A 19,136-nucleotide genomic window follows, 5' to 3' on the forward strand; every position below is an offset into this window, starting at 1 on the left:
TCGGCGAACGCATCTTTCTCCTCGTCAGACATCGCCAGAAAGTTCTTTTCCAGCAGGCCCAGCAGTTCGACGACCCTGCTCCTGTTTATACGCTTCGCCGTAACGAAACGCGTACACAACGCAGAGCGCGTCGACGCCAGCGTTCCTTCGCGCGAAGGGACGATGACAACTAGGCGCCCTAGTTTCGGCGGTGCGGTTCCTATGCGGTGTGAACAATGTTGAATTTCGGCGGCGCGCGAATGGGCCTTTTCCGGGTCCGAACAGCACCTCCAGTGGAGATCGCCGAAATCGAAACTGGTGGCCCTTGGCCTCCGAAATTGTCCAACGCGCGCCGATAGAAAATCTCGGAGTACAGCATTCGCGCCTTCCTTTGGGGGAAAATTTTGCAAGTTAGTGACACCAGATGTCACTTGGTCCGCACCTGTCGTCGCCTTTTAGCCACCAAAAATCATGGCGTGTTCCTCGTAGACGCTGACGCGCATGCGCACACTACCTACCCGGAAAAGGCCCATTCCGGTCGCTGTGGTCGGCGGATTCCCCATAAAGTCCCTGAAAAATATAAAGTAGTCCCTTCGCCTCTGCCTCCTCTCCTAGCAGCTGCAGCAACGCCTCTAGGGTGTCCTCCGGGAAGCTACAGATTTTACCCGCTGTAGTCAAAGCCCCTTCTTTCTGCTGTTGTACCGGTGGTTGGTGCCACTGGCACAGCAGGTCGGCATCCTGAAGCATCCAGAACCACCGTACGAACTGAATCAAGCCCGGTCGACCACGCTCCGTGCACCGATCAAGTAAACAACCTAGACGAGGACAAACAAGATGGCGCTCGGACAACCTTCTAAAAAGCTAGTGCGCCACTCTAGCGATTTCTTAGCGCCGCCGAGTTTGCAGTGGCGCTGCCATCAAGAGCGAACACTTTTGCGTACTAAAATGTTATGTACCGTACAATTTTATGCTGTCGGACACTATTAAAAGATGCCAATTCCTTCGGTATACATTACATTGCCTTATTTATCGCTATAACGAGCTGGTTCGCCAGGTTCTTAAGCTGGGGCGCAGTTCCGCGCCGTAACCTGCATCCATCCATTCAAAGCGTCGTGGAACGCGAAGAACGCTACGCGCGTCCTGTCTTCCCTCTAGCCTGGCCGTTAATTCTCACAGGGCGAGCGGGGAACGCGGTCGACAGCCAGGCGAGCGTCGGACAGCTATCTTTAGGGCCACTTTGTCGTGCGCGTCTCGAGGGCAGTTTTCAAATTGAAAGAACATTAGGGGCGTGCATCTGCAAGTGTCTACAATAGAGAATCAGACGCTGTTAGATATTTCCTGTATATATACTTCATCAATATGTATATAATTGTAAATTGTGTATATTGTTCATCAAAATTGTAAATTAACCAACCTTTCGTATATATACATATATAACAACGTGTGTCACGTCTTCATATGATTGTAGAGGAGTTCTACGGAAGATTCACAGCTTTTCCCGTTCTTCTCCGAGCCAGCTCCTCAATCATCATTCACTTCGTGGATATGGCGTGATTTTTTTTTCACACCCTTTATTTTGCGAACTTTTCGAACTGCGTCACTTAGAACTGCAGCGCCCTCGGGCGCTCAAGCGGAAGGATTGCACGAACCTCTCTTTCCGGCGAAGAGCCATGCTCTGCGAGCTCCGCTGCTCAACTAACCAACTGCAATCTACAAAGCGCACGAGTGAGGAGGTGCCAAGGAGGTTAAAAAAATTGCTGGAGTGGCGACTATTGCGCAAGAGTGAAGCCGTGCCACCAAAAGATGGCGGCTGCGGCCGCCATCTTAGTAGGGGCACGATAAATCATGGGCGTTTGGCGAAGGAAAGCGAGCGTTTTCCACGCACGCCAGACGAGTTTAATATGGCAACTTTTACGGGTCAGATAGTGCTCGAAGCGTGTCTTTGTGGTGCTAGTTTTCATTAGTAAGCCTCAAAGTCATGGCAAATTTTATTGGAGATCAATCGCCAATACTCCACTCGACGGGTTACTTTTGACGGCAACAACTATCTTTTATTTTATAATTAACGTAGTATTTATACTAACAGATCAAAGCCATTTTATCTCTTAGAGGCGCCACCAGAAAAGAGCATGTTTCCGAGCTCTTTGGTGGGCAAAAGCTGGCTTCACTTGTGCTGGCAAGGCGGTGCGAGAGCTTCCACTCCAGAATTTTCTTTTAGGGGCGAAGCTCCTTAAGGCGGCACCCGTTCGTCCCTCGTAGTCGTAGTCGTAGTAGTAGTGCGTAACAAGTCTTACGCTTTGACCTCCAAGGTGGTGCCGGTGGGAGATTTTTCCTGTGCGTTGTTGAACAATAAAAAATTCGCAGCGTGCGCGTTAACTAAAAGCCGAATTCTTCTGTCTCTCATTCCCCATTAGCAGCCATTGGCATGTTCCAGTAGGAAACGTTAGTAGAAGTAGAAGTGTAAGTGTTAGCTAAAAGCCGACTTCTTCTGTCTCTCATTCCCATTAGCAGCCATTGTTTACCTCCAAGGTAGTGCCTGGTGAGATTTCACCTGTGCGTGATTAAACAATAAAAATTTTGTTCAAAACGCCGTTGATTGATGAAATAAACCTGCGCAAGACGCCAGATGTTTTGTAAAAGCAAAACGAAAGAACGCCAGATGTTTCTAAAGCAAAGCGAAAAGACGCCAGATGCTTAACGAAAGACGCCACATGTTTTCTAAAGCAATGGTTTTCTAAACAATGAAAATTCACAGCGTACATGTAAAATTAAAGTGAGCTGCAAGTCGTCATAACTCATCGAACCTTTAGTATAAACGCGCCCGATCTCACGTCGGTGATGATGTACTGGGCAGAATTCACGGAAGATTCACGGTTTACCGATGAACCTCCGCAGCTTCGCCCACTCATCATCATTCACTCCGTGGATATGTTTCTTTTTAACCTCCTTGGGAGGTGCCTGTACACTGACACGAATGGCGCTACTTTAGTTATTTTTAAGGGACTTTAATTCCCCAGTGTGAATGAGCCATAAGAGACGGCAGGCGCTTATAAGCGTTGCTTCATTGCCAGCGAGATGGCGCGAGGAGCCCAACGAAGGTTACTTCGCTCGCTGCAGCGGCCGCGTTTGCGAAAGGAGCGCGCTGTTCAAACAGAAATAAGTAACAACTGCGACATTTAGTTCGCTTTCGTCCTGTGTGTACCTGTTCGTTCGTTTTTATTTGAAGAGAATAGGAGTCGGTGCGAGTTAGAATGTGCACGAGGACTTACTGGAAGCTGCTTTGTAGAAGAGAAGACCACTTGTCGAAGCGTTGGCTACAGCGACACGTCTTTTTCAATATTTTTTCGTGTGTTCAAGCCTCCAACTTTTCCTGAACTTCTGCCTTTGCTATAGCATTTGCTGGCATATGTGGAGTAGCATAGACAGAAGGAAGCAAAACAGCAATCTCACGAGTGAAGTGGAAAGAACTGCAGAACTGAGCTATGGCAAACCTTGCGTTTTGGCTGCACTACATTAACGTAACAATTCTACCGAATGCCCTCGGGTTTACGCCAAGCGCTTGTTGGGTGACAACGGTGATTCTATACGAATTTTCGGAATGCGCTCCCTTCCACCCGGAATCATTCTTACGGCATTACTTGCATGATATGAATGCGCAGATTCCTTTTCAGGACAATGCATTATTTTTTACAAAATGTTTGTTATCGGTTAACTATACCACTGTTTGATAACAGCACAGTGAAGGGTTTTCAAATTGAACCCCTGAATGCGCTTTGTTCAATTTCTATTGCTTGTTGATCCTTGTAAACATATTTCCTCCTAACTACCTGCAACAAGTAACAACGAAAGCGTTCTTTTTTCACCGCAACAAGTCAGGAAAAGAAGCACACAGCGGACGAAAAAATTCCAGGAATTTAAGAGAGAAACAGTGACGAGATTCTCAGTGGTTCTCTATTGTATAGCGGTTGCTAGAAAGGACGCCGATTACAACAACAGAACGAAATGACTTTGAAAAGTTGCACTGTAACTGCTTTGCCTGTCGGTGCCCGCTCACTTACACTTGCTACACTACAGTCAAACCCGCATATATCGAACTCAATAAAAAACGGGAATTTGTTTGATATATCGTATAAATATACATAAAATATTTAAAGAATTTACCGTAATAAATGCGAAGCATTTCTTAGCGAACCTTTGACACTTTGATCGTTTCTATCTATCTATCTATCTATCTATCTATCTATCTATCTATCTATCTATCTATCTATCTATCTATCTATCTATCTATCTATCTATCTATCTATCTATCTATCTATCTATCTATCTATCTATCTATCTATCTATCTATCTATCTATCTATCTATCTATCTATCCTATGATTCAGCAAGCTATATTGAAGCATTGCCCGACCCAGGATGAATATATTAACGAAAGCTGCGTAAGATACTTACATGATTGCACCATAAAGTGCACTTAGTTTCGATAATACTGACGTATGTACTCTTACGTGAGGGCGTGCGTTACGTCGCACCATAACATACCGTTTATACGCCAATGTTCACGGCGTGCCTGGTAAGCCCACGATGTGCACACAGCTACTACACATACAAAAACACGTCGATCCACCTCGTAATGCTTGGGTAAAAGCCGTAAAGTACGGCCTAGAAGTACTCGCTGACTGCTTCCCTAGAAACCGATCCCCGCGACGCGTGTGATCTGCCGAATTTTTTCAACGCGCACTTCGGTGCGCAAGCTGGCTTCACGGCGCAACTATACGGTAATGCAAGGAAGGCGGCTTACGGCAATGCGCGGTAACTTTTGCTTTATGTAATCGTAAACTGTGCTTAGGACAAGACACCAGAGTAGACAGGAATGAGTTCCTCCTGTCCGCTTCTACTCTGGTGTCTCGTCCCAAGCGCAGTTTTAAGTTTACATATGTCTTTCCAACTAGCCCCCAACACAGAATCGTCGAGTACTATTGTTTTATTTTTTTTACCGTGGTTTGCAGTTGGGGAAGCGGGTTAATAGAGGCGTGGGTTGTAGGCGAGAAAATATGGAATGGGTGTAAACAGCCACTCAACATGTGAATACGCAGCTGTGCGCGCTCGTCGGGCGCCGGATTCCTAGTTTCCTTCGCCTAATGTTGGCGTTGTTTTCAATATCACACTCAACGTGCTTCTTGGGATGCTGTACGCTGCGGAGACGTCAGACATCTTTTGTCTACGTTCGACTGCGTTGATTATTGCCAGCTTTCCAGAGAACAGCCAGGTTCTTCTGCATTACGGCAGCCATTGCGTTGACGAAGGGAGCTGAGAAGCTAACGGTGGTACCGCAATGACTACCGCGACAAGGAATTATGGGAGAAAGCAAGAGATGCCCCCAAGCGATAGTTTCTACTCGATCTGCGCGGCACCTCTCTGATCACACCGCTCACTCGCAAACGCAAGCGGCAAAGTCCCCTACCGTGAGAAAGAAACACCAGGCCTGTGCGGAAAGCGCTGCACATTCACATACGGGGAAAAAAAAGGCCGATGCTTTACAACACATATTGGAGTGCCTACTGAGTGCCAACAATTGAAACGTCAAGCTTATCATGCCCTCTCAGCCAACGAAAGAAAAGTATATCTTTGTTTCCTATTTGCATTGTAGCAATATTTTGCCGTGTGATGACAGTGTGAGCATGCATCGGTGGTGCAGCGACACGAGCTCTTTGTCATTGCTGTTACCTGTAAGGAAAATCACCTAATATAACGCATCAAGATACGTTATTTAATACCGCATGGCATCATTTTATAAATTTGGTAATTAATTACTGATGAAACTTTCAATCAACATTACGCTTGAGAACGTCATGTGAGGAACAGTTCTTCGCAAATTTACGTGTAATTTATTATATATCAACTGCAACAAAAGTGCCGCACACGAACGCCTTTTTTTCAGGTAAGTCGCGAAAGTTGGGCTATGTGGTAGAAAGTACGTCATTACTTAGGAATATATTCACAGCTGGCGTCGCTGCTTGTTGTTAGAAGTGTGCGACGTTCGTTGTTACTTTAAGGGCCGCAAACAATAAATCATCTTTTAGGCGGCTTCAACACATTCTCGCGTCAGCCCGACGTAGAAAGAACAGCAAACAGTGTATATTCTTCAAGCGAACTAGATATGCCGCACATTTCAAGCTTTAATATTGTGATAATTTGCGCCACATTGGGCATTATTTGGAATATCATGGAAAATTGTGGACCCTCATATGCCCTTGCTTATCGGCGAAATGACCCGAGAATGGAGGCACATTTAATGGGAACAGCTACTTCCGTGCGTAGAAGTGCGAAGGAAACTTCAAATGTTCATGCCCCAAAAAACGGTTCACGTCAAGGTACGCTTGTTATTTCTCTTCTTTCTGAGGTACCCACACGGATTGTTCGGAGGCATTTGAGCTAGGTATATGGACAATGATGTGTACTATATGTAAAGGCATCGCATTTCTTCTCTCTTGGATTTCACACCTATATCTTACGAAAGAAGAATTATTGCAGCGGCTCGTTTCTTTGCTAGACGAAACCAATGAAACCAACAGACCAATGAAAACATAAAGGACATTATTTGTGCGTTTTAACTGTAGTGTAGTAAGCATGACATAAATGGAAAGGAAATAAACTGGACGAGCAATCAACTTGCCGCAGGTAGGCACCGAACCTACAACCTTCGGATACGCGTCCAATTCTCTGTCGATTGGGCTACAGCGGCGGTCGCTTTCCCATCCACTTTATTGGTTATTTATGTTAAGAATAATCCTGGGAGTTGGATGGAATACTGGGCGTGTTGGTACATATTCATCGTGGTAAATCTAGCATGAACATATTCGTATCCTTTGCTGTGACCTTTACTTTGCCGGAACGCAATCTTGAACATGTCGTTCTCATAATGATGAAGGCTTCACCTTAGCAGATAACTTCGTTTTAAATGAGCCGCGTTAATTCGTTGCCTACAAGTGGGAAAGTGCAGTACTGAAACGCCGTGCAATGCCACTCAGTCTCCTCGTACATATTTGTTTCAGAGCTACGCTGGCAATTTTTCAAATTGACCCTATTTTTATAAGTAAACATTAACAAACGGCAGTGCTTTTTCGTCTGTTTCAGGAATTGGCGGAAAAAATAGAGCGAGGCGAAATCCTTCTCCCTCTGGAAGCCCTGGTAGAAAACGCTTAGGATTTTAAAATTTGATGTTCACCATGCATTTGAGGACATGTACCCCAATATGTGCTAATAAAGAACTTTCGCAAGCAATTTCCGAGCAATGTCGTATTATCATAACGTCGTGAAAATAAGCATAAAATTGGTATGACGTAGCGCAGCACGACAGGCACCGATAAGAGGGACGCACACACACAGCGCTAGCACTGTGTGTGTGCATTCCTCTTCTCTGTCCCTGTCTTGGTGCGCTATGCCGTACGAATGATGATTCCCAACCAAATAGCCCGGCAACGTGCCTTATCAAATTTCGTAAAAATAACTGTCAATTTCTCACGCAACACAGTTACAAATTTTGCCCCGAAATTTTTTCCTGTGCCAAATGGTGCAGTCGGTACAGACCATGTTGAAGACCTCTCTAAGCGCACCGGAATACAGGCAAAAGGTTAAAGAAGAGCCGAAAAAACAGCGGTCTGCTCTTTGCTTTTGTAACGTTTCTCTTTTTATTTTACTTTCTTTCCTTTTGGTCGATGCTCTTCGAGGCCTGTTTAGCAAGCTCTACGAACCGCTAGCCGGACGGACCATCTTGATGTCATAGTAGAACTCGTTTTCTTTTTTGCAATGGCGTTTATCACTTGGTTTTGAATGGGCATCGTGGCATTAAACATTTTAATGATATCAATTATTTCCTGATACCTATGTAGAAGCCTGACGTATATGCTGAAATCAGACACTAAGACAGAGAAACCTCTATATGGCGTAGATTTCGTCAAAGGCCACAAGTAATGAATCCTTCATATATAACCACATGAAGTTCATTCAAAATAGCAAAACAAGTGATTATATCGCGGGTACCATGAAAATATTACACAAAAGCTGTTACGTTATCTGCAATCACTGGAGTTGTCTAAAGCAGCCTGCGCTGACATATCAATTACTTCGGAGACTAGACATGCACAACGAATTTGAATGTGCAATAGCACAAGACTACATACGGATACTGCCCGCACGGCAACTCGCCGGAAATCGTGTGAGTAAAACTATTTTTGTATGGGAGTTATGGCATGCGGAAAGGTTAACTTCACGTGATAGAAGAAAATAACCACTTTTATGGAGTACACCTACGCCAATTATGGTCATGAAATAAGAAAGATATTTGCTATTAAGAGCACATCAGCTCTCTAACCTAGGTTTAACGTAGAACAGCGCCACTTACGAATGACAAAATAGGACGCACACGACGCTGACTGCTAGTGAAGATTTATTGTTTTGTAGCGTTAGCTACACTTGCCTAGCCGGAGCCGGTTTCGCGTGGAGCGTCATGAGCCATGCTGCGCACGCGCGGATATCAGTGATGTCACACAGCTGGGTCACCGGAGCTGGCATCTCACGCGCTCTCCGACACCGACGTGCGCGGCTCGGCGCTACTAGTCTGCGCCGCATTCGAGAGGAGTGACGTCGTAGACCCAGTGGCGCCAGCGCGCGCGCAGCTATTCGCCTTCGCTGTGCAGTCGCCGTCTGACACTGCGCTGGGGCCGCTTGGCAGCGCCTCTGACTGGCGTTTGCAGGTGGGTAACGCCATGGAGAAGGAGAGCGCAAGTGCTGCTCGATGGCGCGGAAGAGCCGAGAGGCTTATCTCATCGGATCCCGAAGTAGTTGCCTGGCAATTAGCGGTTACTGTGTTGGGGCCATAGAGACGGCAGCGTGTTACTTCACTGACCACCGAGCCGTCTTTGTGGCAATAGAGAAGCAACCTGACGTTGAGCAAAAATAAATATGCATGTGCCACATAATACGTATACCGTGTGTGTGTCATTGGAGCAGCAGTAAGCATGACAATCAAGCTAACCCCAGACAATCTGGAAAGCTAAGAATAATCAGCTGAACCTTTGCTAACGCTACGTATATCCTGCCATAGCCGAGCTAAGCCACTGCAATTTTTTAAATTAAATCCACACTTCATTTAACAGCGAAGCTGTTCTTAGTCAACCCATCACTGTCGCTTGTGTACCGCTGGTCACATGGCCTTGCGGTGTGGCGAGAGTGAGGCTCGGTAGAAAAGGGGAGGGTTGCGCCGCGCCGAGAGAGGCCTGGGGTAAAGCGGGGAGGCAGTGCCTTGCCGAGAGGGGCGTGAGTGAAGCTTGGTAGGCATAAGGGAGCCAATCACAGGCGCTCTAAGAGGCGCGAGGGTGAGGCTCGGCGGAAAGCGCATCACAGCCCCGCAACTTGCAAGACGTAGGTCAGTGAGAAGCTCGGTGGAATATAAAGGAGGGTGCATAAAGGAATATAAAGGAAGCCATGCATAAAGGAGGGTGTTGGTTCTTCGGGAGTTCGCTCTTTCAGCATGGTCAAGACCACTAGTACTCCCTAGGAAGAAGCCGCCCGACGTAGGCAATAGAAAGACCTGACGAAAGGGGGCCTCAGGTTCACTGTTTGGACGGCCTTCACGAATGGAGCTGGCTGGATTTCTTGAATTTCAGTATACCTGAAGTAGAAATCTGAATATATATGAAATGAATATATATAAGAAAGGGTACACGCACGAGAAAGCAATACTTTGACGGGGCTTAAGCTTAATATATATATATATTGTGGTCACCACGTCCACGGCCATCGCGGGGTAGCGCCACGTGCTGCGCAGAGGCGTTGCGCATGGACCAGCTGCGCGGTTTAAAAGGGGCAGCCTGCGCGCTGCCCAAGGGAGAGGTGCCTTGGCTGTCCGGAAGGACGGATGCTGCCATCCGCGCTGGCCGATTGCTGCTGCCGGAAATCATGGTCGCCGCCTCACTGTCTCGTGTCCCTGGACCGACGCCGCCGTATGCATCGTAGCGTTCAATAAATTTTTTTTTTTGGTTGAGAGTTCAAGCCTCCGTCGTCCTTGCTTTAAGTACGGACGGATCGCAACAAGCCCAGTACTCACTATATATATATATATATATATATATATATATATATATATATATATATATATATATATATATATATATATATATATATATATATATATATATATATATATCTTCAGTGGTTCTGGTACGTATAAGCAAACAAGCGGGTACACGCACGAGAAAGCAATACTTAATGTCTAACGTTTCGTCTGTGCCAGTTTTTCTTTCAATTGACGGGAAGCTTAATCAGTCTTCTAAGACACATTGGGTACGGACCGAAAATTGTTGATATATTTGCTTTGTGTAATGCTCGAGCAGACAGTGCTTTGGGTGGGCAACTTCAATAATGATAATATGTGGGGTTTTACGTCCCAAAACACGATGTGGTTATAAGGGTCGCCGTAGTGGGGTCTCCGGAAATTTTGACCACCTGGTGTTCTTTAACGTGCACCTAAATCTATGTACACGCGCCTCAAAGGGTGGGCAACATTTAAAAGGCAAGCGCTAAAGCTAACAACCCCACTGGGACGGTACGTATGGCATTCCAACAATTGCACATGTTTCTGTAAGATTCTTACGGAGATATATGGCAAATATACAAAACGCATATGGAGTCTGCAAGGAAACATGTAATGATAGAAATAGAATGCGAAGCATTTCAGACGAGAGGGCTCTACATGTACGATATCAGATTCTGTCTGGCACCCACTTCCCCCAGCATCACATCTATCTTTTCACAGATTTTTCCTAGAACGGTCGCGCCATTATTGATAGCTAACGGATATAAATAATCTGGTGCGTACATGTATTGCTTGAACTCGATTGTCTCGCTTTACATGCTCGTCTCCTTCCACATTGCTCGTCATTTCATGCTTTTAATACAACGCAATGACATATGAATGTCATACCAACTAGGCCAAGTTGAGGCATATTAAACGTTTTGTATTAAACGAACATCAATTATAAAGACTAAGGTGCAGCCTAGATCAAGCTAACATGTTCTTACACTGTCTGATTCATTTCTCGGCACAAATCAGATGCCGGGTCTCGAAACTATAGCAAAATGGACATATTCTGTGTTCTGCAAAAACATATACACGTGTGCAGGTCAGGAGCGAAGGGCGTTTTACGGCGAAAGCCTTAGATGCTTCATCCAACGCGGAAAGCCAAAACGAGTCATGCAAAAAAACGTGATGATGTCACCATATGACGTTATCATGACGTCACAGGTCGCTAACGCTTGTGACTTGATCATGGCGTCATATAGCGTCACGTCATATAATGACATCATCACATCACAACATCACTTGGTAAAAAGTGGGCCGATGCCGGAGGTACTGCGAAACCACGTGAAATGCAGAAAGCTTCCAGCGCCTCCTATCCCGGGGGCAGTGCAAAACAACGTTGGGTGTGGAAAGCTTTCGCACGGTGGAGGGGCGGTATGATGAATGCAATAGACTAAGGAGAAAGAAAAGGAGAAGATGGCTTTCGTCTTCAAGCCGTCCTAAGAAAATGCGTAACGGACCGTGTGACTATGTATTTTTATTGTGCATTGTGTGCATATGAATAAAACTGTGGTCACAAGCCAGCATTGATTGAGTATTAGAGCCGAGGTAAAAGAACGACAATCTATGCTTCTGGCACGCTGATCCTGCTACTTGCATAAACCTTTGATCTGTCCGCGAAAGGAAAGAAATATCTATGTTGAATTACTGCCTTTGGCTTTCCTGTGGCGTGCGCGGAACGAATTCTTCAGTACTGGGATACTCTCAGATCTCATCTTGACTAGAATAAGCGTAGTAGAAGGGCCGCTTTAAACGAAAGCCCGCACTCATGTAACATACAACAACAGGTATAGGTATGGAAATTGAAAATAGACAACCGCCCGTTTGTAGCACGAAGCCACATAGAAATCTTTACGGATCTCTCAGAAAGAAAGCCTCATAGCGCCGAAAATTTTCTCCTGGTCCGGGATTGGAACCAGGACCAATGCCTTTCCGGGAAGGTCGCTCTACCAATTGAGCTAACCAGGAAGCTAGCAACTGGCAGCGCTAGGGCGAATTCACCGACAACTCGAAGCAACAGGGCACATATTGCAAATCATGCATTTCAGATGAATCCTGCAAGGTGTCTGTTTTCTCTTCATAATGAAATATGATTATATGAATGTTGAAAATATTGAAAATATGAATGTGTTCCAACTAGGCCGAATCGCAGTTTTGCTTGTTTTCTCTTTCTTAACCCTTCCGCCATATTCCGGGATTCTACAGAAGTCATTTGCAATATGTGTCCAGCTCCTTCAAGATTTGCAGGCACAGGTTTATATTTCCGCTCCATCTTTGAATATTGCATGGTCGTCATTCGTTTTTTAAAGGAGAGCAGCAAAAATGGCTGCAAGTTATATATCTTCTCAATGTCTTCTCACAGAGCCCTGCAAAGCTACACATAGTAAGATTGGAACAATGAAATGACCACGCTGGGTAACTGAACGTTACAGTAAACCTCAATAGTGATGGCGGCAACAAGTACATGTATTTATACAACCAACTGGGAATATTTCTTTAAATAGTTATTCGTAAATCTCTGAGTACGCATCAGTGCGCTTTCTTTGACGAGGGACGCAAAAAATTTAGCTTACGTATAATCAGGCGTTCATGTCATGTTGAAGCAGACGTGTTATTTAAAACAAAACAGCGGTACATGTGGCGATCACGACCTCAAGTCTACGTCATTGTGAACAAAAAAAATGTAGAAATTATAAAACATTGAGTATTTTGAGTTCGGGCTTTAAAGCGCTCATCATCTTTTTTTTTATTTTTTTTAATTAAATGCATGCCAGATAGTGACAATTGAAATTCCAGATGTTCTCAATACTTCAGCTTGAACCAATGCCAGTAGTACTGTCATGCGTTTAATTTAGCAGAATATATAATGAACTAGGCAGTGCGCCACGTCGCTTAACAGACCACAGGGAAATTTAGACAATGGGCCTGATACATATTTTAAGACAAAAGCCTAACATGCCTCATCAAGCGCAAAAAATGGCCGTCGGCGTCGGCACCCTGCGTCTGCGGCGTCAATACCACTGATGGAAAAAATCATCATCACGTGATGACGTCATCAGATGACATCGTCGGTTCATCAAAGGTGGTTCGACCATGGAGGCAGGACATGCCTCCATGGTCCCCCGATCCTGACTGCCTCCGTTCCTGGAAGCAGTGAAACACCACGTAAGGTGTAGAAAGCTTTTGAGGGGGGTGTGGGAGGATACATACGTCGACAGAGAAGAAAAAGAAGACAAAGACGGCTTTCGCCTTCGAGTTTCCTTAGGGGAAAGCTCAAGGAACTCTGGGAGTTTTTTTTCTAGGCTTCTATGAATCAATATGTATATTGTACAGTGGACATTGATAATTCTGTAGTAATAATAAAACATTCACTAGATCATGCATTAAGACCCTGAATTCAGTTCTTATAAGCAACAAGTTTCGCATTTACTCATATCTCGGTCAACTAGCACGAACTTTTACGAGCGAACTGCAGGGCCCGTTTACGCCGAAACACGTCGAATACCGCTCTAGTTGGCTTCAGGTCGGTTACTTGAGGAGATACTCCTACATGCACGAATGATGGGGGAAATGGCACATCCAATGAATGGAAGAATCTACGAACATCGTACGGATGCTGTAAAATGACGTACGAATTCAGAGGTTCTTAAAGCGCATGCTGCCTTTCTGCAGCATTGTTATTATAGCACAGGAAAGTCCGGGGTTCTTCTCAACATTTCCCTTCATCTCTATGTCAAAATAGCAAGTCAAAGAATTCAACCAGCTCCTCTTTGCAGACATCGATGAAGCACCGAAGATGGTGGCATTCCCTTCGTCAGGCTAACGCATTTCTACGTTTTGCAAGTCTTTCAGATGTGTTTTACCATTGCTCTTTATTGAACACTCTTTGTAAAGCTTCGAGGTGGTAGTATAGTTTTATTGCATCTTGACCTTACCACTCTCATGCACAGGTTTACAAAGAAGCCTTCGCTTAAAATGATCCGATATGTTGTATCCCTGCTCTTTATTAAACATTCTTTGTTAAGCTTTGAGGTGGTAGTATAGCCCCTTTTATAATCACGTATCACTTGACAGTGCTGTGACTATGGTAACACGCACGCCATTTGTTGGGCTAACTGGTGCCTTCTTCCTTTTTATTAGGAGTTGTTTGCAGTGGGATTTACCCAATTATCTTGGCACATACGCGTGTATGGTGATGACAGTTTTCTCACAGGCCGCACAGATTTCTGTGGCACATACCCGTTTGTTGGGCTGTTTCCTTCATTTTTCGTGGACCAGTGGGGATTAGTGGGGTTTACTCAATGTTTGTGGCGCATACCCGTTTATCATGTCCACATGCGTTACCATGGGTCCCGGACATAAAAGGCTGGACCAAGAACAACTTCGCAGTTAAAAACTGATCGACGTGATAGTCTGCGCTCATTGCAAACTTAACAGCTAGCATAACTACGAAGAAAAGCATGCATTTGTGTTCAAATATTTTTCAAGTGGATCGTAGGAGCAATAGGACCTTATCGAGAATGCTAGAATCCAATATGCCTCATCGCCAGCTCGCCTGTCAGCTCGCCTGTCAATTCATCAGCCACGTTACTGCTAAAGATATACGCAATGGCAAACGCCCGTTTTCTAGTACAAAATTACCACAGAATAGATCGCTTCTTCCTGGACTAGGCCATCAATTTGCAGGATATGTAATAAAGTTGTCTCCTTCACTCTTTCTATGGCAGCATTATTGCAGCCTCAAAGCTATTGGGAATATAAGATCAGAGAAATGTCACGACGTGTTTTTTTTAATTCCTTTAGGAAATATCCTTATGCGTTAGGAATCTCGCGCAGCACGTCGTAATAATTGCTACATGTGGTTAGAAGCGATTTATGAGTAATACAGTATTGTTAGCATTGAAATCAATCAAAATATATGTGCGGCAACCTTTCGCGCATTGCTGCATAGCTCTCAAGGACTCTATCTAATCAGAATTATTCGAAGCAAATGAATTTATTCACGCATGTGGCATGTCTGCCACTTGCGATGCTCACGCCATCGAGATACTCCCTATAAGCTCCCGGCGGGTCGTCCAGACGTTCATGTGACGATTCGCAAGAGAAAGGCGGTACTGTTGCAATTTTACGTACCATTTAACGATGGCGAAGAGTGCGAGGCTTAGCATTGTGCTACTTGTTGCCATGCTTATGTTTCTTCTTCCAACATTTGAAAAAAAGGGGTCGGAGTCTCATTTTGGTAGGATTTCCCTCGGTCGAAAGTGTGGTAAGGCCAGCACTCGTAAGACAAAATGCTATCCCTTTTGACCCTACAGTGCGCAAAGATGCACATGCAAGACATCGGACACGTCATCATGGTGGACCTGGCGGGCTTCCTAGCCAAGGTTTGTGCAACATTCTCAGCAATCTACCTAGCTCGAACTTTCGCCCATCTTTCGAGTGACAAGCAATGATCGCCATATTGTGAAGGTTGTGGGTTTTGTCTCCACCGGAGGTAAGTTGCTTTTTAGTCCACTTCGAAGAACTTTTTTTATCTCATAATTCGTAATCGTCATCGGATTTGACTGCGCGCATTGCAGGTCAATGGCCTCTCCTATGTTTCGCCAATCAATCCGGTCCTGTGCTTGCTCTGGCCACGTTATCCCCGCAAACTTCTTAACCTCATCTGCCCATCTAAGTTTAGGCCTCCCCCTCGCGCGCTTGCCTTCTCTTGGAATCCAGTCTGCTACTCTTAATGTGCAGCCGTTATTTTTCCTATGCGTTATATGCCCTACCCATGCCCATTTCTTTTTCCTGATTTTGACTAAGATATCCTTAACTCCAATTTGCTCCCTGACTCCCTCTGCTCTCTTCTGGTCCTTACGGTTACACCTATCAGTTTTCTTCCCATGGCTTGCTGCTTCGGTCTCAATTTAAGTTGAACCTTCTTTGTAAACCTCCAGCTTTCTGCTCCGTAGGTAAGTACTGAACAGAAATCTGGAGGCTTACAAATACTCATAATTACAACACTTCCATTAAAAAACTAGCAATAACCGTGCCCGTCAGCCCACTCATTCTTTTCTCCAAGCATTAAAGGAAAGCTGAAGTGGTTTTAGGATTTGGTAGAACTTCGAGGTTAACAAGGACCGACATTACTGTCGCCGAAGCCGTAATTTTTTTAGCTTTTAGCGAGTGTTGCAGCAGGAGCTTCAAAAATGTGCCAAAGAAAATTTTGTATCGCTCCGCCCACGCGAACGGGCCGAAAGAGTGGGCGCGGAAACTAAGCGGCATACGTCATCTTCGGTACCGTCGGCCGTGCCGCGCGGCACTGTGATGGAAGGTTCCCGCCGCTCAGTGATCTGAACTGCCAGAGGGCTGCTTATGTACCCGAGGCTGAAGTAAGCACATATATATATACATATATATACATATATATATATATATATATATATATATATATATATATATATATATGCAGAAAGGTCTGCAGCAGGCTTATAATAGTTTCCATAACGACAACAAAGCGGAGCGCAATGAGAACAAGCGTCTATCACATATTCAACCGCGTCCTCTGTGACTAGCTCCGGTTTTGCGCGTTGCTGAAGCTAATTGCTGAGGCCACGCTTTAAGAGTGCTGCTGTCGCAAGTGACGCAGCAAACCATCGATGATGTCATCGCATTTGCTCAGCACCTCAATAATCCTTGCGGCTGCAGCCGCTAGGTTTTGCGAAAAAAACGCTATTTGCGTTCATTATTGAGAACTCTTACATTGGTTTTGGAACTAGAAACGGATCAAACTGTGATTACCCACTTGAAACCCATTTTTGAAGCGCTTCAGCTACACGGCATTCGAGCTCCACTTTGCCCCTCAACGCAACGCAAGTACATTACGTAATGCGTTTGGGCACACAAGCGTTGCTATACTTTCCTTGCCACTTCTTGGCAGTTTTCTCTGGCACCAACAAAACAGAGCGATTCCCACTGCTGCGCTGACGCCCAAGCAACGCATCAGTATGTGCATTACAATGTTTGTTCTCATAGCAACTTACCCTCAGAAATCCGAATAGCAACGAAGCCAGAGCATCATCTTCTACCAGCACGCCGTAGAGCGGGAGGTCACAGCCCATAACCGCGAATGCATGCAATGCGGAAGTCACAGCAAACGCAGACAAAGCGTTTTCGAAAGCTTGTGAGCGCGAGAGACTACAGAAATTCGAGAAATTCGATATCTCAAGTGCTACCTAATATGACTCCGGCGCCGCCTAAAGGGGTATTCAGACGGGGGAGGAATGCTCGGGGGAGACGGGGGGGTTGCGGATCACGTGACCACGACGTCACGGATTAGCGAGTGGGCGTGACCCCCCCGCGCCTCCTCGGAGGAGACGGGGACGTTTTCCCCGAAAGGACAAACAATCCCCCGGCGGTGGGGGATGTGGCGGAATTTCTGGCTCTTGTTTGGCCACATTGTTGCACTTGCTCCTGCAGAGAGCGGCAGTGGGTGTCCAGTCTGCAGTTGGGGTCATCTGTAGCTGGGGTCATCGTCGTCAGCAGCTGGTGAAACGGGCGGTACAAGCCACAGGAGTAGTCTGGTAACACTGGTCTCCCCCTCCGTTCGCCCCGTCCGTGTGAGTGGGGGGCATTTGTGGCGACTTCTCCTCGCGAGTTGACGTCACTAGGCTCCGCCTTTACCCCCCGAGCATTTCTCCTCCGTCTGAATACCCCTTAAGGAGGAGGAGGAGGAGGAGAGGTTGAGGAAAGGAAAAGGCGCAAGGAGTACACGGCGTGTCACTTCGTAGTGCGTGATGACAAGATGCGCGGTAGGCCGGTATTCGAAACTTGCCGCTAATGGGTTGAGGACTGCACATTGCGTAACGCAATTTGGTTATCACCATTTCTATGCGGCGGAAAAAAATTTGACGTCTTCTAGCTTTTATGTATCCACAAGCTCTTTCGCTACACATTTTACGCAATAAATCTATATATTTTCATCTTGGCATGTTTGACCTCAATAGTTCAACCCATTTTTTTGCATCATTTGTATAAGTAGCACATCAAGTTCAGCCCTACGCAAGACGTAGGGCAACCGCTCCGAGAAAGTGCAAACGACAACAACACACCGCTCCTCCGTCTACGCGACGCACCTGCGCAGAATGCGCGCGCGAACCTTTCTGCGCAAGGGCACGCCGGGGGAGGGGGAGCCAACTGCATACCCACGCGGTTTGCTCTCCTCCTCATCTGTGTCACTGGCATTTTCTGGACGCGCCTTGCGGAACACAGCGGCTCGCAGAGACGCGCGCGGAAGTATCGCGAAGGTGAGAACCTATATAGCCACTGAAACTTTTCGCCTTAAAAGGGGGTGAAGTTATTTAAAGGGCACGAGAGACCTCAAATTACCTGACGTAGGGTGAGGCTATAGCGAAAGTCGCGGAAAGAACTTTATGCTCGATGCACGGCACATGCCTCTGAACCACAAGCACACGTTTTGAGCCAGCACTTGATAGTTCACTTTCCCCACTAAAGCTGCCCAAAACTTACGACACCAGCGAGCTTTGGGAGATAACCTTGGCCAGCTTCCGCCTCGACGATCAGCTAAGGCTTGTCGCGTGGGTCCAGGATGCGGCCTGAGCTCATGGCGTCCTGGACTAAGGACGCCTCTCAAAAGCTATCTTCTCATTAAAGATGTTTATCCGCTCTCTCTCTTTCCACATCAAGTACCTCAAAGGAAAATGCCTAGAATGAATATTCGAACTTTTTAATGCAAAACCTTAAGAGGCAGGTGCAACCACGATAATTTTGCTTTCATTTACTGTCGTTAAATTCAACATTATCTGCACGCTAAGGGATGCGTCGATTCATTGGCCCATTTATTTTTTTGTTTCGTTTTATAGGTGGCAGGGGGGTTAAGCGAGGGGTTTAACATTAATAGGTGCGTACCCATTGCTGTTAGTGTTACTCTGTGGTAACGTTTTCTTGGACATACTGTTGCATTCATCATGATGAACACTTCACCTTAGCATAGTACTTCACGTTAAGTAATC

Source organism: Rhipicephalus sanguineus, chromosome 7, assembly GCF_013339695.2.
Source record: "Rhipicephalus sanguineus isolate Rsan-2018 chromosome 7, BIME_Rsan_1.4, whole genome shotgun sequence".
NCBI lineage: Eukaryota > Metazoa > Arthropoda > Arachnida > Ixodida > Ixodidae > Rhipicephalus > Rhipicephalus sanguineus.